The 24,838-nt window shown below is 40.9% G+C and overlaps 1 protein-coding gene across 7 annotated transcripts in view; it reads left to right on the forward strand.

The window, feature by feature from the left end:
• Nucleotides 1-24,611, forward strand: part of LOC125308596 (NACHT, LRR and PYD domains-containing protein 3-like) — a 72,605-nt gene extending 47,994 nt beyond the window's left edge. For 6 of the 7 annotated variants that reach the window (XM_048265153.1, XM_048265154.1, XM_048265151.1 and 3 more), the window contains 3 exons: nt 23,214-23,300; nt 23,529-23,566; nt 24,439-24,611. The gene's annotated coding sequence lies outside the window, so the exon portion shown is untranslated. Of the gene's footprint in view, nt 1-23,213; nt 23,301-23,528; nt 23,607-24,438 lie in introns of all 7 variants that reach the window. The other variant, XM_048265152.1, reaches the window with a different exon arrangement.
• The last annotated feature ends 227 nt before the right edge of the window (nt 24,612-24,838 follow it).

Genomic DNA, 24,838 nt, shown 5'->3' on the forward strand with positions numbered 1-24,838 from the left:
GGCTGAAACGATTCATCGAGTTACTCAAATAACTCGATTACAAAAATTACTCGAGGCATAAAACCCTGCCTCGAAGCCTGGGATAAATTCCTATGGACGACACACTATACCGCGGGGTTTGATTGTACCACACGGACCGTTGTTGCGTCAATAAAGTAGGCTATCTAGCCTATCTGCGTAGCCTATAGCCTACAATGATGTTGGCTGATTTTAATCACATACTGTATTTGTAGCGATGTTGTGATATACCGGTAATGTTTAGCTTTGATGTTTTTAAGTAGTAAGCTTAAGAACCCTTCTTATACTGCGATGCACCCCCTCATCTTCCCTCCGCGCTGCAAGGCGTTGCCAACACACACACACACACACACACACACACACACACAGGTTGCTAGGTTACCATAGCAAATAGGCTCACCCCAGAAATTATTTTTTAGTAGCCTAATGGTAAAATTATTTGTTAGTAGCCTAATGGTAGGCTATTTTTTAGTAGCCTAATGGTAACATTATTTGTTAGCCTAATGGCAAATGCTGCAGGTGTAGAAATCTACATAAAACAGATATTTACTTTGATGTCAGGTCTAGATTACAGCATGAAACTTGTTGTGCATATTAATACATTAAATTGCTTTCCCTCTTCTCCCTCCCAGCACTTCACAACATAGTATGGGCAGCTTTGTTCGCCCAGCTAAGTCATGCACAAGAGGCTGCAATTTTACAGAGAGCATTTTTAACATTATTTAATTGCTACCACTGGCACTTATAAACACTAAATAGGTAAATTGCAATAAATGGGCTTAGTTTTGGAGCCAAATATTGGAGTTAGAATAAATACCTCTGTGCCAATTGCTTGATCATTTTACAGCCATGTCATTTTCGTTATGCATTATTTGTTTTGGTTGTTTAAAAATGCAAAAAGAAAATTATCCGATTAATCGATCGATAAAGTGCTAGATTAATCGATTACAAAAAGAATCGATAGCTGCAGCCCTAGGTACACAGCACATTATTGAACCGAACAATACGTCCCCTGTGGTTCAATACGCAGATGTGAACCGCAATACATCTGTCATTTATAATAAAGCAAAGCGCCCGTAGGTTGATGTAATTGTTCTAAAAAGCCTTTTAAACGTGTCAATGACATCATTCATTAGCACAATGCTAGCGTGTTATGGGCAACAACGACCCAACCTGTAAGAAAACGAAAGGACATGACTCCCGGATTATTTCACTTTTGATTGACAATCCATATTCATTTTGCAAAAAATAAAATAAAATCTGAGGGTTTCAGTCGTTAAATGGGTGAAAACAATAAATTTAGCCATGTAGCTTCATAGGACCCCATGTATTTTGGACTCGACCGCGATCGCCATCTAGGTGAACTCTGGTGAACTGCAGCCAAATTCGGTTTGTATGAGATTAATAGAGAGTGCAGAGGCTCTCCGTAGACGGGCTCTGATGCTACTGTAGCAAAGCGCCCGTAGGTTGATGCTAATGTAGCAAAGCGCCCGTAGGTTGATGCTAATGTAGCAAAGCGCCTGTAGGTTGATGCCAGAGCCATAGAAAAAGAGAGTTGCGACACTCTTTGAAGTCGCCGCCACGCGGTCACTTGGTTCACGGACGCTTCAAGTTCCAAACAGCTCTTTGCGTGTTGTGTTATTTCAATGATAGACAGCAGCAAATGCGTTATTAAACGGGAAACATTACAACAAACCAAAAACAAGTATTATTATGTGTAAACATGCTTATATTATAGTGTCAATTACATATTGTGAGTATAATTGGTCTGCAACATCGATCTAGCATATGTTATTTGGTAGTTCTAACATTGAACGTTTGTGTCCTTGCTAGGGTTGGGTATCGTTTGGGTTTTATCCGATACCGGTGCTAAATCGATACTTTTAAAACGGTGCCGGTGCCGAAACGGTGCCTGAACCGGTACTTTGTTTTTAAAATGTTTTGATGTTTAAATGTTAAAATGGTCTAAAGCATGAATTGCTTTTTTTTTATTGATAAGACAAATTTGAACATGAAATTGAACTGTTATATTCAATTTACTATCAATATCTCATTGCTCCTACGAATAATACATTTAAATGTTAAAACAGCTTGCCATGCATGCACACACAATGGTAGGCTAAAACTCTGCTTTCTAGTTTATCCAGTGTAGGCGGTTTGCCATAAGGTATGTTAAAACCGCTTGCCATAAAACTGTCAGATCATGGACAACTAGGGTTGCCACCTGTCCAGGATTTTCCTGATTGTCCAGGATTTTCATGGTCTGTCCAGGGAAATAAAATAAAAAATCCTGGACACTGAATGTCCCGGTTTTTGTACATGATCGCCAAAATGTGTATTTCAGTTTAATTGAAGCGTGCCTACGTCCCATAAGCGTATGCACAGCCTTATTGGCTCTACAAAAATGGCGTAGCATAACATGGGTGGTGGTGGGGCACGCACCGTGGAGGTTCATTAGAAATGGTAAGGTGGAGACGGAGAGTGTGTGGGACAAGGAGAGACAGAGAAAGGAAAGTTTATTCCACATAAGCAAAAAAGCAGAACCTAATTATGTATTCCGCCTTTTTTTCTCAATACTGCCCCCAGGTGTCCACAACTAAAAACTGTTGAAAATATAACAAAATAATAAAGGTCTGCTATTAAATATAGCAATTAACTAAAAATAACTAGAAATTGTCATTCTTACTAATTTTAGCTATACAATTGTCGCATTTTAGAATGGCGTTTTTATCTTGGGTTAGATGTCGCGAAAGGCCATTTGCTTACAAACAAAAAGGTCGATTGGATGGTCAAAATGTCCAGGATTTTTGTCAGACACAGGTGGCAACCCTATGGACAACGGCATTGGCAAGCAAGCTAATCTAACAGAGACTCTACTTTCCAGTTAATTCAGTGTGTTCCCAAATGCTTCAAGAAATGTCATGTCTTAACCCATAACACGCAGTAGTTTTGAACATGCTAGGCTACATGTCAGTGTTAAAGTGTTTAGATTCCCAGCGCTAGCCTGGTAGGCATTTTAACAGCAACTATGGCTATGCGCTAACACCAGTCAGCTGAGTTTAATTACTGATAAAGTACGGAGATGGTTTCGTAGCCTCTTTGACAGCTCAGTGACATCTGGGTATGTAACCTACATATTTATGTTTTTGCCAGCTAACATAACCTTCATATTCATTGTGATGCTATATGGGCCTCATGCACATGAAAGATTAATATCATGCCATTACAGTATGTTGTTTAACACACCGTGACAAGTTTTCACCTTATAACTTTGCTGATAACATTTCAAATAAATGTCAGTTAGCGCATTAGCAAGGACATTGTGTAACGTATAGCCTAGCCTACTGTTGATGTTGTTTCATAGCCTTTTGCTTGTGTGTAGTTAGGCCCACTGCTAGTTTTTGACAGGAGCTCGCGATATCGCTTTAAAGTAAGCTACTTGGGCTCATGCAAGCTGTCAAACACTGTCCACTCGCCTATGTGGTACCCCTTTGGTTTATACATCCAGTGTTTATCATATGTTAGCTAACTGTATCTGGATGTGTTGCTATCAGAGCAAGACGTTAGAGATGGCGCATGACATGCTGTGATGCCTCGTGATAAAAAATAAATAAAAAAACGCTTATTTAAGCACCGAAATGAGGGCACGAAATCCGCGTTGTTATTCGATGCAGTTACTACCGTTTGCGTCGGCACCGGTGCCATATTAGAACCGTGTTTCGGTGCCCAACCCTAGTCCTTGCTGGACATTAAGCTGTTATTGGATTCCTACATTTGCCTATATCACGCTACATATACTTCACTTACATTGTCAAAACGTAGGCTATGCATTTTGTATCCTTTTTGTGTGTAGTCATTAGATCCAGTGTCCTTTTCAGTTCGTTTGGTGAGATGAAGATGGTAACCCCCAATCTACCACACAACTTTGATCATTGTTTACATTGTTTACATTTAATGATTAGCAATAAACATCTACCAAATATATAAATAGCAATCAGTAGCCTAACAGCTTAAATTTTAAAAGTTTAATCAATGCATTAAATCTGTTCAGTTTTTTTTGGAGAAATAGCATAAAGGTTGCCACCACACAGCCTTGGAAACATTTTAAGACTAAGCCATATGTCAAATGCCATATGTCAAAAACACATAGGCTAAATAAGAATCAATAACAACTTAAATGTGAAAAGTTTGATCAATACTGCAAGATAAGACACCCACTGTTTCAATAACACACTTGTAACTCAATAAGCAATCAACTGTTTCAATAAAATACTTATAACTTATATTTCAGCTGGTGAGACTACAGCATCAGCTGGTGAGACTACAGCATGAAAAGGATGACTGATACATGTTCAATACATTTTTTAAGTTTTCAATGTGTGTTTAAAACAACAGGAACAAATGCAAAAAAGACTGAGATGAAGGTATGGTGACACTGTAACATAAAATGGAGGTCTGACACTCATTTAGGTTTCCAAAAAATAAAAAGATTTCAGTTTCCAAAGTTTAAACAACAATTGTGTGTGAACTACACAAAAGACACAATGTAGAAGGGATGGCTAGCCCTCCGTGTACTCTGTACAACTATAAGAGGGACATGGTAAGGAGGATGCAGCAGATTTGGCTGGAGTCAGGAGTGTTATGGGAGGTGTGGAAGATGCTGGATCAACACAACTCCATTTGTGTAAGACGGTCCCATTGTGGGGACCTCAAACATAAAAAAATGATCTTATCTGACCATTCCAGTCATATATCGCACACCCTTCTTGTCCTCTGCATCCTTGGTCCTGGATAAGCAGAACAGGCACAGTGGAGAATGGAGGGAGAGAACAGAGCAGGTAACACTCAGTGTATACTTGGGACAACACATTAAGTCACTCAGTGTATACTTGGGACAACACATTAAGTAATTAGCAGAAACCTAAAAGAGGCCATCTCCAGCAAGAGGCCAGCAAGAGTTTTACATAGCCTACCCATACACAGCCAACCATTTGCAAGTCTGGTTGGGGGTGCCATACGTCCACACAAAAAACTATAACAATAATAACATGAAGAATGATTTTGTTGGGGATCACTTTCAGAGTGATCTATGCCCTATCAAGTCAAGTCAAGTCGGCTTTTATTGTCAATTTCTTTACATGCACTGGTCATACAAAGAATTGAAATTTCGTTTCTTACTTTCCCATGCAGACATAGACATGCTTTAAATACAGACATAGACATACTATAGACATAGCCATAGACAATAAACATTAAATTAAAGTGCAAGACTGAAATGTAGAACATGTATGTATCAAAATAGAAATATAGGACATATATATATAAAAAAATAGAGGTAGTTGTGTTGTATATTTATATAGTCTTAACAGTTACATGAAGTTTAAACTTGTGCTTGTGTGACCTGTATATTTACATTGATATGCAGTATGCAGTAATTTCAAGTATATCAGGCTTGATGTGAAGCAGCAACACGTTAGGGGCGCCAGTCACAGTGCAGTTCCACAGGGCGGTGTTGGGGGTTAGGGTAGACAGGATCCTAGTTTCCTAGGTTCCTGGCTGGCTGGTGGGTGGGGGCTGTCAGTGATGGGAGAGTGGGTAGAGTGTTCAGCATCCCTGATTGCTTGGTGGATGAAGCTACTTGCCAGTCTGGTGGTGCGGAGCCGGAGGCTCCTGTACCGCTTTCCAGAGGGCAGGAGGCTGAACAGTTTGTGTGCAGGGTGGGTTGTATCCTTGACAATCATTAGTGCTTTGGCGGGTGAGGCGGGTGGTGTAAATGTCCTGCAGGGGAGGGAGTGGTGCTCCAATGATCCTCTTAGCTGTGTTAACAGTGCGCTGGAGGGTCTTCCTATTCTGATCTGTGCAGCTTCCAGCCCCCACACTGTGATGCTGCTGGAGGCGATGCTCTCGATGGTCCCTCTGTAGAATGTAGTCATGACAGGAGGCGTGGCACTTGCCTTCTTCAATTTGCTAAGAAGTAGAGGGCTGCTGGGCTTTCTTAAGCCAGTGATGCTGTGTTGGTGGTCCAGGAGAGGTCGTAAGCTGATGTGCACCCCCAGAAAATTTTGTGCTACTCACTCTCTCCACAGCATCTCCGTCGATGGACAGTGGTGACAGTTGTTTGTGGCCTCTCTGAAAGTTGACAACAATCTCCTTGGTCTTGCTGACATTTAGCAGGAGGTTGTTGTCTTTGCACCATTTAGCCAGCAGGTCTACTTCTTCTCTGTAGTGAGCCTCATAAGCCCTTAGTGATGAGGCCCACCAGTGTTGTGTCGAATCCATAAACTTCACCAGATGGTTGGAGCTGTGAGTGGTTGTACAGTCATGTGTTAGCAGTGTGAAGAGCAGGGGGCTGAGCACACACCCTTGAGGGGCCCCCGTTCTCAGGGTCAGAGTGCTTGAGGTGTTGTCCCCGACCGCATTACTGCTTGTGGTCTCTGCAACAGGAAGTCCAGCAGCCAGTTGCAGAGGGAGGTACTGAATCTAGCTTGTCCAGTTTGCTGATGAGTGGTATTGAATGCTGAACTGAAGTCTATGAACAGCATTCTCACATATGAGTCTTTATTGTCTAAGTGGGTGAGGGCTGGATGGAGGCCAGAGCAGATTGCATCCTCCGTGGATCGTTTGGCTCAGTATGCAAACTGGAAGGGGTCCAGGGTGGGGGGTAGGGTGGCTTTGATGTGTGACATGACTAGCCGTTCAGAAGCACTTCATGATTATGGCGTGAGTGCTACAGGGCGGTAGTCATTGAAGCATGATGGTGGTGATTTCTTTGGCACGGGTATGATGGTGGCAGTTTTGAAAAGTGATGGGATGACTGCTTGCTCCAGAGAGGTGTTGAAAATGTCTGTAAAAACATCCTTCAGCTCTTCTGCACAGTCCTTCAACACTCGTCCTGGTATGTTGTCTGGGCCTGCTGCTTTGCGTGGGTTAATGGTGGCTAGTGTCCTCTTCACGCTGGCAGAGGACAGGTACACAGGGGTTGGTCGTGGGGGGGAGGTGGGGTTTTCTGTGGGTGAGTGTCATTTTGTGCTTCAAAGCAGCTAAAAAAACTGTTCAGGTCATTTAGCAGAGAGGTGTTGTTCTCACAGCTCCGTGGGGCGCAGGCTTGTAGTCAGTGATGGCCTGTATGCCCTGCCATAGGCTCTGTGCATCTCTGCTGTCTTTGAAGTGTGTTGTTATTTTGTCTGTGTAATCCTTTTTTGCCTTCCTGATGCCCTGGGACAGGTTAGCCCTCGCTGTTCTTAGGCCAGCTACATCTCCCGCTCTGAAGGCTTTGTCTCTGGCCTTCAGCAGTCTGTGGGCGTCTCCTGTCAGCCATGGCTTCTGGTTGGCCCAGTGGTGATGTGTTTTATTTCTGTAACATCATCGATGCATTTGGTGATGTAGGAGGTCACAGTGTCTGTGTATTCCTCAATGTCAATGTGGTTGTTGTGGGTGGCAGCTGTTTTGAAGATATCCCAGTCTGTTGTTTCAAAGCAGTCCTGAAGTTGTGAGGCGGCCCCCTCCGCCACATTCTCACCTCCTTCAGAACCCGGTTTGGTGACTTTTGCTCTTTGTCTGTATCGGGCAGCAGCAGGATGCTAATGTGGTCTGATTGCTGATGGTTTGGCTTTGTAGGCTTCTTTCTGTGGGGTGTAAACAAGGTCCAGGGTGTTTTGTCCTCTTGTTGGGAAGTTTACATGTTGGTGAAATTTTGGTAGTACAGTTTTGAGATTGGCGTGATTGAAGTCTCCAGCGATGATTGTGAAGGCATCCGGGTGTTCACTTTGTTGTTCACTGACGCCCGATACAGCTCATTCAGTGCCATGCTCCTGTCACTGTTTTGTTGCTGGGGGATGTACACCGCGACCAGCAGAATCGCGGTGAATTCCCTGGGGAGGTAGAAGGGTCGGCACTTAATTATCATAAACTCCGCCAGTGGAGAGCAAAGTCATTTTAAGCATCACAGAGAACAATCCTTTTTGTTCAACTTCCAACATTATTGGCTCTTTTGGTATTTCACACTCATTAGTGAAACTATGTGAATAGAAGTACATTTTCCTGTTCAATTAAAAAATTAAATCGGATCAGACGTATCTTGTGTACCGTATTTTCCAGACTATAAGTCGCTCTGGAGCATAAGTCGCATTAGTCAAAAGATGCGTCATGAACAGGAAAAAAAACATATATAAGTCGCACTGGACTATAAGTTGCATTTATTTAGAAATGTATTTCACAAAATCCAAAACCAAAAACAGAGACTATGTAACTGGACTATTGAGGCCAAAAAAGATTAATGCTAATTGTAAAGCAAAAGATTCACTGAAAGAAAATGCCATGTGGTACACCAAAATTTAGCTAAAATGTGGAGAATACAATGTAATCAAGCATTTTGGGCAATGTGGAGTCGCAAGCTGGCAGCAGATTAAATGTTCATGAGAGAGAAAAAGATGGGTTTTAAAAGGACGTGACCAAAGCGCAAGCCAGGCGATCGGCCTATAGGCCCGACAGTAATTGTAAAGCAATTTACAAAAGATTCACTGAACAAAAATGTTTGTGGTACATGGAAATGTAGCTAAAAATGTGGAGAATGCAATGCAATCAAGCCTTTTGGGCGATGTGGAGTGACAAGCCGACAGCAGATTAAATGCCCACGAGAGAGAAAAAAGTGCGGTTTTTAAAAGGTGTGCACAGACCGGTTTTAATAGGACGTCCAGACCAAAGCTGCAGCAAGCAGGTGATATTTAGAAATTTATTTCACAAAATCCAAGACCAAGAACAGACAGATGTATCTGGACACATAGAGGCCAAAAATATTGAGAATTCTTCAGGGAATGTTAATAAAGACGAAGGAGTGAATAATGGCATAAGGCAAGCAGAAGGCTGCTGACGAGTGCCCGTGCTAATTGTAAAGTAATTTACAAAAGATTCACTAAACAAAAATGCTGGAAATTTAGCTAAAAATGTGGAGAATGCAATGCAGTCAAGCATTTTGGATGATATATTGGCACAAGCTGGCAGCAGAAAAAATACTCGGCTGGCCACCTCCGAGAGAGCAAGAGAAAAAAATATGTGCCTTTAAAACCAGGGCCTAAATTTCAGTGCGGGTTTGCGCATAAGTTATTAAGTATTGAGCATAAATATCCCACAAAATAAAAGTCCCACAACTCCATCATAGCCTAATGAGAGAAATTCCCACACATTTTACAGCGCTGTCTGATAACGTTAATCTAATAATGGAGTGGCCTGAATGCGGGACTATTGACTATTGACTGTAAAGATAAATGCCACCCTCCTCTGTGCATTAGTTTACCGACCACCAAAAATTAAGCTTAATTGTAATTTCATTCAAGAATTTGCTGATCTACTATCTTTTATGGCCTCTCGCTCTGACAATTTCATGATTTTAGGGGATTTTAACATTCACATCTGTTGCCCATCAAAACCTTTGGTTAAGGACTTTTTATGCCTTGTGGACTCTTTCAATCTTGTGCAATCTGTTATGGCCCCGACGCATCAGAAAGGCCACACATTAGACCTAGTATTGTCTTGGTTTCAATGTTTCCAACTTAGAAATTATAGATGTTGGGGTCTCTGATCATTTTTTGATTTTATTTGAATCTATTTTGTTTGGTCCCCCTGTATCTACCCCTAAGTCCTATTCCTTTGCCCGTTCTATTAATTCCACCACAGCCACAACATTCTCTAATACTTTCATCCTCTCTCACTCACCTACTATCTCTGTTGCTATTTCCACCTGCTCTGACATTGAAAAATTAGTCACTCTCTTTAATGCATCCTGTCTTGAGACCTTAGACTGTGTTGCCCCACTAAAACAAAAAGCGTGTCAAAACTATCACCACTCTATGGTTAAATGCCACGACCCGTTCTGTCAGAAAAATCTTGCAGGAAAGCAGAGCCAAATGGAAAAAAGAGAAGCTTCAGGTCTTTTATGACCTTTTCAGAGATTCTCTAAAGACCTACCAAAACTCTGTTAAGGCAGCAAAGGTTGAGTATTATGCTCAGCTTATCAACAATAATGCTCATAGGCCAAAAGTTTTATTTAATACCATTAACTCTATTATAAATCCTGCCTCTAAGGCCATCTACTCTTGCCCCTTCAACAGAAATCTGTGAGAAGTTCCTCAACTTCTTCATCGATAAAATTGACAAAATAAAATCTCAAATCTCACCTCCAGATTCGGATCCCTCAGTGATAGAACTTTCACCTAGCTGCCTCCAACAGTCTCAGGCTATATCTTCCTCCCAGCTTTCTGAGGTTGTCTCCCCATATGAAATCTACATCCTGCCACTTAGATGTTTTACCTGCGCCTTTTTTTTAAAGAGGTTTTACCATCATCTGCCCTCTTGTATTGGCCATAATTAATCACTCACTAACCAATGGAGTGGTCCCTCAGGTTTTAAACGTGCAATTGTGCAAACTTTTACTTAAGAAACCTAACCTTGAGCCCAGTGACCTGAAGAATTATAGGCCTATTTCTAAATTACCTTTCCTGTCAAAGATACTAGAAAAGGTTGTCCTCTCTCAGGTTTCTTCTTATCTGAGTGAGTTCAATATATGTGATAAATTCCAATCAGGTTTTAGATCTCTGCACAGCACTGAATCGGCTTAAAGTCCAAAATGACATTCTCTTAGCAGTTGATTCTGGATCTTGCGCCCTCTTGGTGCTTCTTGATCTGAGTGCAGCATTTGACACCATTGATCATAACATCCTATTAAAACGCTTGGAGGATGAAGTTGGTCTCCAGGGTTCTGTTCTGCAATGGTTCTCTTCTTATCTTAGTGATAGATCATTTTCAGTTAGTTTAGGCAATTTCTCCTCTTCCTCTGCCCTTATAAAGTGTGGTGTTCCTCAGGGTTCCATTTTGGGCCCTCTTTTATTCTCTCTTTATATGCTACCCCTTGGCTCAATTTTTAAAAAGTATAACATTCAGTATCACTGCTATGCAGATGACACTCAGTTTTACCTGCCTGTTAACACTTTGTTTGTTCTTTGGAGAATATTTTTAACTGTCTCAGTGACATCAAATGCTGGATGGCAAGAAATGTTCTTCAACTGAACAAAAGTAAAACTGATATAATTATTTTTGGCCCTCCAAGTGATGTTTCTATCTTGAAAAATGCACTAGGACCTCTCTCTGCAAACTGCCACAGTGAAGTAAAGAATCTTGAGGTTTTCTTTGACTCTTCTTTAAATTTTAATAAGCAAATAAATAGTGTGGTCAAAGGCAGCTTTTTCCAGTTAAGAACCATTGCAAAACTGAAGCCCTTTTTGTCCTTCTCCGATCTTGAAACTCTTATACATGCTTTCATAACATCTAGACTAGATTATTGTAATTCATTATATGCAGGCCTGACCCACTCCACTCTCAACAGACTTCAGCTAGTTCAAAATGCAGCAGCTAGATTATTAAGTGGCTCTAAGAAACGTGAGCATATAACTCCTGTGTTGGCTAAGCTGCACTGGTTACCTGTGGAGCACAGAGTTAAGTTTAAAATTTTACTTTTTGTCTTCAAAGCCCTCAGTGGTTTGGCACCTAGTTACATAGGTGACCTACTAATTCCTTACAGCACTCCAAGATCACTTAGGTCTTCATCTCAGAATCTTCTCTATATCCCCAAAACACTTTAAGACTAAGGGTGATAGAGCCTTCTCTGTTGTTGCCCCCAACTCTGGAATAGTCTACCTGTACATATTAAGTCCCTCCAACCATTGACTGCTTTAAGTCTAACTTAAAGACTTTCATTTTCTCCCAAGCTTTTAATCTACCTTAATACCCCCCCCCCCCCCACACACACACACTCTTTATTTTTGACCAATTTGTTTATTATTTCAATTATTTATTTATTTCCCCCCCCCATGTTATATTGTTGTTGTACCATTGTCATTGTTTTATGTTTGTTTGTAAGCACTTTGGTTCAACTCAGTTGTTTTAAATATGCTATAGAAATAAAGTTGACTTGACTTGACATCAACCGCGATCGACAGGAAAGGAAAACAAATGTTTAGCGATCAGGAACCGTCAGGAATTTTGCAAACACAGAAGCATGACAGCCTACGTATAACGCGAGAGAAAATGGATGTGTTCTCCATTTGAGGAACGTTATAATCGATTGCGGACGTGAACAGACAGATACAGACACAGAGCGCATAGTAGGCCTACTTTCACTTTCTAGTGTGCGTATTCATTACTTGAAAGATAATTAGTAGAAAAATAGCAATCAAATATTAGCCTACATGGCAGTGAGTTTTGTTTTCAAATGTTTTAATGCATGTCTAGATAACGGGTGAGGGATGTTTAGGAGACAGACTATCATAAATCCTCAAATTATGGCTGGGGTCTTTTATTTAGACTGTGCAAAGCACAGCACCTTTATTTGGGGCATGGCTTGTACTGTTTGATTATATTGCTAAATATCGGTACTGATGACCACTGAAATCTTTGGGGTATTTGATGGTTCACTATTAAGTTTCATGTATGAAAGTGTTGGGATTTCCATCCGCTTATTGCGAGATAAGGCATCCGGCTTTCATTTATTCATGGAACGTGTGTTGTGCTGAAATGCAAACCTTATTCCGTATAGCCAAAGAGGTCTACGATAGCCTAAATAGTCATTTTTTTAAATTATGCTTGATTTACTTATTTATAAAATTTGTAGGCTGAAGCCTGGCAGCAACAGTTGTGTTTAAATGTAGGTTACTGTTCAGCCTCTAGCTCAGAAGAGGGGGCGGCATGCAACTGGTAGCTTGAGAGCAATGTGTTGGAGACTCATGGTGTAAGACAATGATTTTCATTGGCAACAATATTAAACCAACCAAAAATATAAAATATTAAGAAGAGGTCTTTTATGAGTTAAATTGAAACAAAATTATTACTGGCCTTTATTTGTCAGAATCTGAGGCCCGGCTATAAATACAATCCCGCAACCACTAATCTCTGACTTAAAGTGCACAGAACTTGTGCATTTGAGAGCGCTCTCTAGCGGCTAGAAAGTAATGTTTCATGTAGGGTTCATGTCAGTTAAGTAAGGGATAATGTATAGAACGCCGGTCATTATCGGGAGATAGGTCCCGACAGGGCGAACCGTTACGCCCTAAAGGGACCTATTTCCCGATAATGACATACATTATCCCACTTATTACACGGCTACTTTAGCCTGACGAGCCAGACCCACATTAAAATGTAGGGTCTGGGCACTCACCGTTCGCAGTGCTCAGTCCGAGGGGCGGGATAATCGGTTGTCTTTCAAATTCCCTCTGCACGCAATAGGACAGCGCTGAGTCCCATGCGTTTCCCACCAGCGGAGCTAGTTGGCTAGTTCAAACTTTTGCCATCTTAAAACAAGCTTAACTCGTGTCACACTGTTGGCCAAGAGCAACATCCATCTTCTTTGTTTTCAAGTAGCAGGGAATTCAAGCCAAACCGTTTGCAACTCTGCCATCAATCATTATGTTAAGCCGCCCTAACTGACTCTATACACGATTTGATAGGCCTGATAGAAGTTTAATTTTTCGAGCTCACAAGCCAACGGAGAGTTGCTAGACTAGCCCTGGAAGCAAATGTAATTTGCTGCCGCTAGGGTGCGTCTAGATTTCTAGGCTACGGCTACTTACCAAAACGACACAATAAACTCTTCACAATATGACTCTTTAGCCTACATAGCCTAGGCTATAGCCTATTTGTTACCGTTTCATCATGGCTTTTGCTGAGAAACAAATAGTTCGCAACAACACACGCTGAACTTGAATCAAACATTCTTTAGAACACAGCTGATCAACCGTCTGCTTTCACTTTTGAATGAAGTTCCAATCCTTGCGAAGTGATATGAAAGAATTGACTTAGAAGCACAAAGCCCATTTTCTTTGACAGCCGTCTGTTATACCTAGCAACGGTCTGTTATTGAGAATTAGCAGACTGCCGAACGTTGGGAAGGCCCATTCAAGTGAATGGAGCATTCTTCAGCATTATGAAGAGCTGTGTAATAATAAACATTTAAAAACATGTTCAATTATATATTTTTTCATATATAAGTCGCACATGACTATAAGTCGCAGGGCCAGCCAAACTATGAAAAAAACTTTGACTTACAGTATAGTCCGGAAAATACAGTACTTTCCTCTCTGCAAAGCTCTGAAAATGGCTATAAATTCATTATGTGAAAAGACATCATCACCTTTGAGGGCTTCTCATTCAAAAAGTATGTGACACAAATTCATCAGATTTTTCCCCCACTCATATATGGATTATAGTGTTTCCGCTAGATTTTTTTTAACAGTGGCGGCAGGTCGTCGCCTATCCTACATCTGGGCAATAATTATTGAACAAATTGCTACATGCCATATGACAAAGATTACCAGTAGTATTGACCGAATATTAAATAGATAATTTGCAAGTTATGGTAATGTTATACTAGCGTGAACATTGCGTTTTCATCGTGTTAGCACACTATGATCAGTCGTTATGTCTCGTCAAAATTCACTGATGAAGAAAGGTTCGCTTTATCCTAGAAAAGCATACTCATTTCACTTAAGCTAGACTAAAACTGAAGAGATGAACTTGTCACTTATCATGTAGTGGTGTTTTCTATAGCCTATTCGTTAACCTGTCATTCTTTGAACTCTTTAAAAATGTTGGGATATGTCTGCAAGTTCTATGCGTAGCCTACTGCTTTTGAATGAGTTCCAGAATTCACTTCACCTTTTGTTTTATCCACAAGCCGAGGACTGTCGGCAAATAACTATGTTGTTGACGTTGGCTGCGCACTCACTCACTCAGCGCTGCCTGCCTGACACGCCCACTTGCCTAGATGCGTGCAAGAAGCATGGAGAGTGGGAGCAGTCCACACAGACACAGAACGTTATTATTTTAATAAAGTATCGATTCTAAAAACGTCGTAAATTGTATCGTTTTTTGCGTGAAGGCATCGTGATACCTTTCTAGTATCGATACACCAAGCAACACTAGCCCACATGCATTACTTTGCTAATGCAGTCAACTGGATCGGACACTAACATGATGCCGCTTATTTGCTGTCAGTGTATCCATTGCTAGTAGCCTAGTGCAGCAATGAGCATCCATTTCTTAGAGAAAACAAGCCAGTCTCTCACTGTCGCTTGTCAACAACAACCTGTGGGTTTTTTTATATTAAAATACCAAAACTGTATCGTTGTCATGGCCCAAAACCATGATGCATACCAACACAGATGATAAGCACACATGCACACACACACACACCAGTAGCGGCTCCTGGGTTGACAAATAGGCGGGGCAGAGTCTGTTGATCAAGTTTAGAAAAAAAATTGGCATAGTTCCAGGTCACCGGCAGCTGGACGCACAAGGGCGGTCCACGGAGATTTTGTTCATTTTACGACTCTTTCTTTCTATGGCTAGGCTATGAGCTTAAATCTGGGGAATGGAATTCCATAATGTTACCACTTTGCGGTCAAAATACCGCTTTTGTTCATGCATTATTAACCTATGTTAGCCTACTTAATGTTATTTTATTCATAAGAAGTGAAGTTTAAAATGTTGAGATTCCAGACAAATAAAAGCTACAGTGTAGGTACCGCTAATCAGCTCATTAGCTCAGATCAGTGGAGAACTACTTTGGGGAAAACTCAAGAGGGAAACAAATAACCGAGAATCTGCTATGAAATCAAAATTCCACTTCACGCCTTACACCACTTAGCTCTCATAGTCAAGTTTAAGTTGTTTATTGTCATGTAGGCCTAGCCTACTCATAAAAGAAATTATAAGTAACGAAATTATTGTGTTCAAGAGCCAGCTCAACTTTAAAGAGTAAATTAAAAGTAGGCTATTCATTAAAAAGGTAAATATTCTGTGTGTATGAATGAGTGCGTTTGCGTGTCCACCGTGGTTTGTATAGAAATTAATATTAATTTGACACATACACGTAAAAGGGCTTTTTTTTTTTTTTTTTTAATGTAAGCAGACTGTCTGTGTTGCATTTCATTTTTTTTATTTTTTTTATTTGCAAACATCATTGACATTACAGAAAATGCAACACTACGACATGCACATGAATACTACATAACGACAAACAGGCGACATTACATAAACACATACTGTAACTTAACAAGACATCACATTGACTTGGCTTCCACAAACATAACACAACATAACATTAATAACAGAAAGGCTAAGGATGATTTTAGGGCCCAGGATGATTACAGATATGATTATCAGGGATGAAATTGATGACCGAATGAAAAGAAGGGGGATGGGGGGCGGATGGTAGCTCTAAGAGTGTGAATGAGGTGGTGTTGGGATGGGGGGTGGGATGGGGGTGAGGGGCAGTGAGTATGTGAGGATGTATGTGTGTGTGTGTGTGTGTGTGTGTGTGTGATATGTATAAGGCTGGTTTGCTGTTGGGCCAGGAGGAGAGAAGCTGGAACATAGAGAGGGAGAGAGGGAGGGTTTCAGAGGAGAGGAGTTGTAATTATTCTATTAATGATAAGTATAATAATAGGAATAACTGATTGCCTGACTGATTGCCAACCTGGGCACCCATTAATGGCCACAGTTCCACCCAGCCCCTGCAGTTATACTCATGACGAGCTGACAGAGGGGAGGACCCATGCCACCCATCGCCTCAGGCCCCCAGCATATGCACACATCCCCCACTACCACGACCAACCACACTAGCCCCAGACCTTCACCCAACACGCCACTCTTGACCTAAATATGTACAGTATGTGAATGGCTAGGTTGAGGGGTCTATCTAGAATGTAGCATTAAAGAAGTGGGCATGCATGGTGAATATCTGTCAGGATTTCCCCATGCACACCACACTTACCCTGTGTAAGATGTATGCCCCAACAATGTGTGCATTAAAATAAGTGAGGCATGCAGATAGACACCTGATGAGGCATCTACCTGCACTCCACTCTTACCCTAGCCTGTTTTGTAGTTTTTGTTTATGTATGTCACCTAACATGTAGTGCGCATTAAAAGAGAGTAAAGCGTGCTGTGTGCTTCCAGGACAAGGCGCGGTGCATGAGCCGCATGAGGAGGGTGCACACCGGGGCCCAGGGCCAATAGATAACCCACAGGACCCAACCAATGCCAAAACCACACAGCGACCGCACAGGACCGAGTCTCCCAAGCCATCCAATGGGGCCCCGCAGAATAACGATGGGAGAGGCAGAGAGAAAGAGTGAAATTAGTAAAGTTATCAGAGAATGTAAATAAAAAGGGGAGGGAAAGAAGGGGGCTATTTATATTATACTACTACTACTACTACTACTAATAATAATAATAATAATAATAATAATAATAATAATAATAATAAAAACAATAATAGTTCCAGCTACCCTCCCCTGCCTAGTGTTCGATGATATGTGTATCTGTTGATGAAGTGTGTTATGATCGTGTGGAGATGGAACTCAGGCAAAGAGGGTCAGGACTGTAAGTAGGTGATAAAGGGGTACCAAGGAGAGGTTGTATCCTGAGTATTGATTAAGTTTGTAGTTGATAGGTTTTCTAATGATATATAGTCTGTTAACAAGTTTTTCCAATGAGTGATGTGAGCTTTTTTTCTTAGATTTCCAGTTCATGAGGATTGTTTTCTTGGCGATAGTCAAGCTACCAGCAGTGTTTTATTGCCGGAGTTGCTTAAATTGACTGTGGATGTATCACCAAGTATGCATAAGGAAGGGATGCTGGGATGTGACAGCCAAAGATGGAAAGAGAGATTTTGTGACACTCACCCAGAAGTGGTTGATTGGAGTGCAATGCCAAACCGCATGAATGTATGTATCTGTTATTTTGTGTGCAGTGAGTGCAAAGATCCGAGCCAAACCCCATTTTGCCAATTTATGTGCAGTGAAGTGGAATCTGTGAAGAACCTTGTATTGTATTAGTTGTAGATTACTATTCTTTGTCATGAGGTAGATGTTTTTGCACATTTTGGTCCAGAAGTCGCACCGGGAGTAATTGATAAGTCTGATTCCCATTTGTGATATGGCAGGCCAATTGTTTTTTCTGAACAAGATATAATTTTGTAAATTTGGGAGAGTATGTTTTTGGGAGAGGGAATATTAAGCAGCTCTGAGATTGGTGGGGGAATGTCAAGGTTAGCTGTCTGGATGTTAATTTTTCCTAGGATAGATGATTTAATTTGCAGGTATTGTAAGAGGCGGTTTACTCGATGCCGTGCTTCTGGACCAAACAGGAAAATGAGGCCAGATTATTGTCTTGAAGAATGTGTTGAAGGTGAGTGATGCCCTTTCCCATCCATGTGTGAAAGTTAAGTGTTTTTTTTATTGACGGGTGAAATCTGGGTTATTCCAAATCGGGTGCGAATTGATGGTGCTATAGGTGAATCAGTGATGTGGTAGAATCTCCACCAGGCTGTCAGAGTAGTTGAAATTGTTGGGGCTTTGAAGGATGGATGTTTTTTTGACCGACTGACTGCAGAAAGGGAGATCTGAGATTTTAATTTCTTTACAGATTGTTTGTTCTAGGTCTAACCAGGTGTTGTCTGAGGGGTGGGGTGTAGCCATTTGTGGATGAAGTGGAGCTGGTTGGCCAGGGCATAGTGCTGGAAGTGTGGGGCCTCTAGTCCTCCCATTGCTTTTTGGTTTTGGAGAGTAGAGTTTGATCCTTGGGGTCTTATCTTTCCAGTAGAATTTAGTGATTAATGAATCGAGAGACTTAAACCAGAGGCTGGTGGGCTGGGTTGGAATCATAGAGAATAGATAGTTTATTTTGGGCAGTATTGTCATTGAGATTCTGCCTATGATGGATAATGGGAGGTTCTTCCAGCGTTGAAGGTCATCATCTATTGAAGTGAGTAGAGGGGAATAATTTAGGCTAAATAAGTCTGACAGCCTGGGGGAGACTTTTACCCCTAAGTAAGTGATATAGTTAGTGCAGAGTGGGATAGGTGAAGAGTTGGCTGTCACATCCCAGCTGTTGGGATGTAATGGGAGAACTGCAGATTTATTCCAATTGATTGAGTATTCAGAAATTTTAGAGAATGTGTCAATGAGTTTGATGGTTTCTTCTACTGATGTTGTGGGGTCTTGAAGAAAGAGAAGAATGTCGTCAGCATAAAGGCTGATTTTGTGATGCATATATGGAGTCTGGACACCTTTGATGAGGGGGTTCTGACGGATGGCAGCTGCTAGGGGTTCAATGAAGATTGTAAATAGCAGTTTTTTTCAAGAGCTCCTTGGGGAATGATTTGGAAAATTTGAAGAAGCTTGAACTATCAAATAGGATGGCGGCAGACAAATGGCCAGTGAATGAAAATCTGTCGGTGGCGTTAACTATGATTGTCACACACTTCATAGGCAATTTGCGCAAAGTTACAAGCGGTCCTGCGCTTATCCTGGACGCCGGTATGTTTTGCACAAAGGCACGGGACATCACGTAGGCCTATCGTTCTGATGTTGGCCACAAACTTGTCTGTAACCCTGTGTGCCTCCACTGCATCGATTGCTCTTTGCTGCAGCTGTGCATAGAGCACATCTACATGGGGCATGATCTTAGAACAGGTCTAAGGAATAAAAACTCGGGATCTAAGAGCATTTGAGAAAACCCTTTAGCCTCTCTAACTGAGATTGTATTAAAATCTCCAGATGTTTCAATTATTTGAAACACTCCAAAATAAAGCTTTTAAATCTTTTCGAGATCTTGTGAAAAAGCCGGAGAAACTATAAAAATCCCAGAAGAAGACACGCAAGATTGAGGATGCTGCTGACGCAGCCTTTTCCATCTCCAGGTGCAATTGATGTGCATAGCAATTAGGGCAGCCTACACGCCTTGCACTTTTTACGCGACTCCACCAGATCTCCTCTCATGACACTAGCCCCATCAAATGTCTGTGCAATCAGCCTTACTTTATCTGTGTCACTCTCAGGTGAACAAACTTCGACACGCGATTTCAAAGACACTTACAGTGTAGCCCTCATCGAGTTGTGCTGCAATATTAGCTTTCCCCAGCATGGCTAATTTCAGGGTACCCGCGGAGTCTTAAACGTATTAAAAAGTATTAAATTTCATTTTCCTAAATTAAGGCCTTAAAAAGTATTGAATTTCACCTCAAAGTCTGGAATTTTTTCACGGAGGTCTTAATTTTTCAAATGATCAGTAGATTTAGTCTAATATCCTCACGTAGCGTAAATCACAAGGATTAAAGTTGTCCGTTGTACGACGGATTTCCGTCAATTTGAAAGACCTATAGTGTTCTTGAGAACTTTCTGTGTCTCAATCAGAGATCGCTCAAGAAGATACGTCAGCCATGAGTTTCGCTTTGTTTATGTTGTAGCTACACGCTTGTCTCATTGGCCTGGGGCGGTTGCTTAAAAAAAAAAAACACGTCTGGAGGACGGTCTGACACAATCGAGACAGCTGATGAGGTTGCCCAATCCGTTTAACTTTTTTGGATATGCTATTGTGAGCTCTATGTGCGAATTCGGAGGCTGTGTTCTTTCCATGCATCAATGTAGACAATTTCTTACTATCGCGAACTCTTGTCAGGGGAGGTCATTCATTTTGGGTGTCACCTATGACTTGAACAGATAACCTGCTATGCCACCCGATGTACTATTAATGTTACAGTTTTTAATCAATGCAACTAACATTATGTGTAAAGTGACGCAATATAAACCGTAGCCTATGCCTTCCGTCTGTTATGACATGTACAACAATGTTTTTCACAATTTGCGACGGAAGGTTGTGACTGAGCGTGTTAACAGTTTGCGACATTATTATTTTATGTTGAGTAAGGGGATCAGTCGTGTTTATGACGCACAGACAGCCTTGTAGCCTATTTTGCTTAGGCCTCACTTTTAACGACAGTAGGTTGTGAGCGTATGTTGACAAAAAATAACCATGCAATTAAAATAGTCAACTTAAAACTTTGCTATTATTAATGTATAGCACAAAACCATAACCAGTAGGCCTACCAGAACCTCAAGATATTAGCGTCATGATTTGTGTAATGCGTTTATCTATGGCTGACCGTTTTTGCGCTAAGTAGGCATGTTCTTTCATAGCTAACACACGACCTGTCCCTCACCATATCGCAACCTCTTGTCAACCTTATACAATCTGTTGCTGAAGACAAAAGCGCCCTCTCCAGATTGTCTTTATCAGATCGCGAGACCTCCTGCATGAGCACACACAGTATTGCTGCTCATTGGAAAACTGAGTTGTCTGTAAAACTCAAAATTACCATGTTTTCATTAGATGCGGATGAGGCAACAAATGGAAATATGAACAATATCTAGACTGTTCTGATTTGTTACTTTGATGAGGAAATGTGAAGTCTTGCAAACTTGATTTTTTAGATTTTACTTGGTGTTGAATTGCATATTAACAAGAAAAAAAATCTCCCCTTTAAATACTTTTGGCCTGAAGTAATTAAATAAGAGTATAAGTTAAATCCTTGCTACAATATTGCTGCAGTAGAAAAGAACAGCAATGGCTAATCAGCAATGGTCAGGGATGATATTGAAATATTGTTTTGTTCATCAGGAAAACTCAATCTCAATCAAGAACACTCTCAATTCGCCTTATTCACATGGCGGCCATTGGCGGCTAAAACGAGGCTACTATGTTCTATGCATTCACCTGTAGGTGGCATTAATTATATAGTAACTTACGAGTACCCTGTAGCCTCGTTTTGGTGTTTATTTGGTGCTTTACTTTGCTGTTTGCATCTTTTTGTACATTAAAAACCAATAGGTCGCGACTGCAAAAGGGGTGCTATCTCTATAGGTAGATATGAACAACGTATGACTTATGGCCTGAAAAAAGTAGTTTTTTTCCACTTTAATCCCTGAAATCAACTAGGTTCGATTCCGTGTAAATTTGTCCATGAAGCAGGACATTCAGTCACGTTACTACCGCGACAAATCTTTGCGTTGCCACTGCACTGCTGTCATGTTCATGTTGGCATGTTCAAACACTTAAATAGCAATTATTTGAGGTTTAATCTTACCTTTGATATTATTTATTCTATCCGAATGGGTGCGATGTAGGTATTAAATTTCATCTGAAGTGGTATTAAAAAGGTCTTAAAAAGTCTTAAATTTAGGTCTGACAATTCTGGGAGTACCCTGAATTTGCACAACTCAGATGCTAGCCTCATGTCATGTCACACACACCTACACTAGCCTACTCCAAACATCCCCTTGTCTCCCAGAAGATCGGAAAAGCAGGCATGATAAACAGAACATTTTATTGCGTTCAGGACAACCAGAGCTTCTTATCAGACATATGGCCTACCACGAACGTGAAAATGTCCGATTAAATGACTGACTCTTGTCCTTTGTTTGTTGGTATACGATGTTAATGTCGGGCTGATCAGGTCCTAGGTCTTTGATAGCTAAGTTAACTACAAACTCGGGTCTTTCGAATAAGTTCTTTAAGAGAAACTCCACACTATTGCACACACGCTGTTCACTCACCATTTTTCAACTGTCTGCCTGACCTCACAAACTTCGTAATAATACAGTAGGCATAGGCTACTACCTACAGTAGGCAGTAAGTTCTGATGTCGTATAGGGTGGGCAGTGGCATGATCTGCAAACCCGACCTTCTACTAACCGCGCTCTAGCTGCAGTTCCATTATCGGTCGACAGATTTACATAGACAAACAGCAGGCGCTGTTCAATTTCTTCAGGGCAGTGACGTCACTGCCCTACCAGAAATGAAATGTAAAGTTACAGTAGGCCTACAACAACTACGGATATGATCAACGAGATCTTTGCGATCTTTGCAAAATTTCTTTGCAAATCATACAAAAATGTAACATGATTGAGTACTTTGCCACTGATTACAATAATAAACAAACAACATTTTATTTAAAAAATAATGACTTAAAATATAAGTTATATAAAAAAATGTGTACTCACACACACAGAAACACTGGTGATGGTGACTGTGTGTGTGACTGTAATAGACTGGTGTGTGTGTGATAGACTGGTGATTGTGTGTGTGTGATTGTAATAGACTGGTGATTTTATGTGTGTGTGTGTGTGATTGTAATAGACTGGTGATTGTGTGTGTGTGGCTGTAATAGACTGGTGATCGTGTGTGTGTGTGTGACTGTAATAGACTGGTGTGTGTGTGTGTGTGTGTGATTGTAATAGACTGATGATTGTGTGTGTGACTGTAATAGACTGGTGATTGTATTCATTTATTGAATGTAAATGTTTCAGGTCGGAGCAGCAGTCAGACTGTGGTGGCTCCTTCAGTGTCCCATAACCAAGTCCAGAGAGACGTGAACATCACAACTCATATTCACGGTGAGAACATAATTTGTTGTTGTTTTTTAAATGTAATTAATGATATTACATCAATATATACATATATTTACAAATGAATGAATGATTGCAGAATATTAACACACTCATATAAGTACATTCTACATAACTGACCACACATATAACACATTGATGTCAAATGAATAAGTTCAAATTCATAGCAGCAGTTGTTGCCTTTTATTCTGCTGACCTCCCTTTCTGTCTGTGAAGTGCAACCATCCTCAGCAGTCAACACAGACGGCTAATCGGTGAGTTAACTTCTCACATAAAAACACAGACGGCTAATCGGTGAGTTAACTTCTCACATAAAGTTATAAATCAACACAGACGGGTAATCGGTGAGTTAACTTGTCACATAAAGTTATAAATCAACACAGACGGGTAATCGGTGAGTTAACTTATCACTTAAAGTTATAAATCAACACGGACGGGTAAATAATGTGTTTACTAAACAGTGTGTTGATTGAGCATGGTGTTCTCACGTAAGGCTAATTTGCGGTCCAGGTGAGAACACTGTAACACACAACAGAACTTAGAACTCTGATATAACTTGAGTTGATGTCCTGTCAGAGTGTTCATCAACATCCGAGCCGGTTCAGAATTGTTGATGTACCTGACAAGCTTTGCAACATCCTAGCAGTCACAGATTTGGTTTCACTTACGTCATATTTGATTAAGCAACACTTTATTCATTGGCCTTTACACATCTGTGCAGGTCGTAAGCAAACAGGGCCTCATGTATCAATCCCTGTTCAACAACTCTACCAGATCAAAACTCAAACTGAAGGATCTGCACACGGTATTAGAAGCTCCCACAAACATTGTGGTTGTGTCAGACAGGGAGGTGATCACTCAGCTGATCACAATTTTTCACAGTACAGACAGTTTACAGCCTCACAATGTATAGATACGGCATTATTATCTCAATGTATAGATACGGCATTATTATCTCAATGTATAGAGATACGGCATTATTCTCAATGTATAGATATATACGGCATTATTATCTCAATGTATAGAGATACGGCATTATTATCTTTGTGACTTGTAGTAGTCCTATAGTGCTATAGCTCTGGGAGTTCATGAACATGAGGTTTAAACTGCAGAAATGTCTTTTCAGATGAACTCAACCTTAAGGAGCCCCTTCTAGATGACAACTGCAAGAGGAGGATGGAGCGCTCTCTCAGATCAACTTAAATATGAGCAAGAAGAGGATGGAGCGCTCTCTCTCAGACACTTACAAATGGAGCAGGACCTAAATACCTATCGGACATGCTTCAGCAGTACACACCTTCTCGTCCCCTCAGGTCCCAGGTGAAAAACCTGTTAGTAAAACCTACAGTTAGAACTAAACATGGTGAAGCAGCTTTTAGCTGCTATGCGGCTCAGCTGTGGAACCAACTTTCGGATGACATCAAAAAGGCCCCAACTGTAGCCAGTTTTAAATCTAGACTTAAGACCAAACTGTTCTCAGATGCTTTCTGCTAACTGTGCCGAGTTACAAATTCTGAATCTGCCTT

The sequence above is a fragment of the Alosa alosa genome, chromosome 15 (assembly GCF_017589495.1).
Source record: "Alosa alosa isolate M-15738 ecotype Scorff River chromosome 15, AALO_Geno_1.1, whole genome shotgun sequence".
Lineage (NCBI taxonomy): Eukaryota > Metazoa > Chordata > Actinopteri > Clupeiformes > Clupeidae > Alosa > Alosa alosa.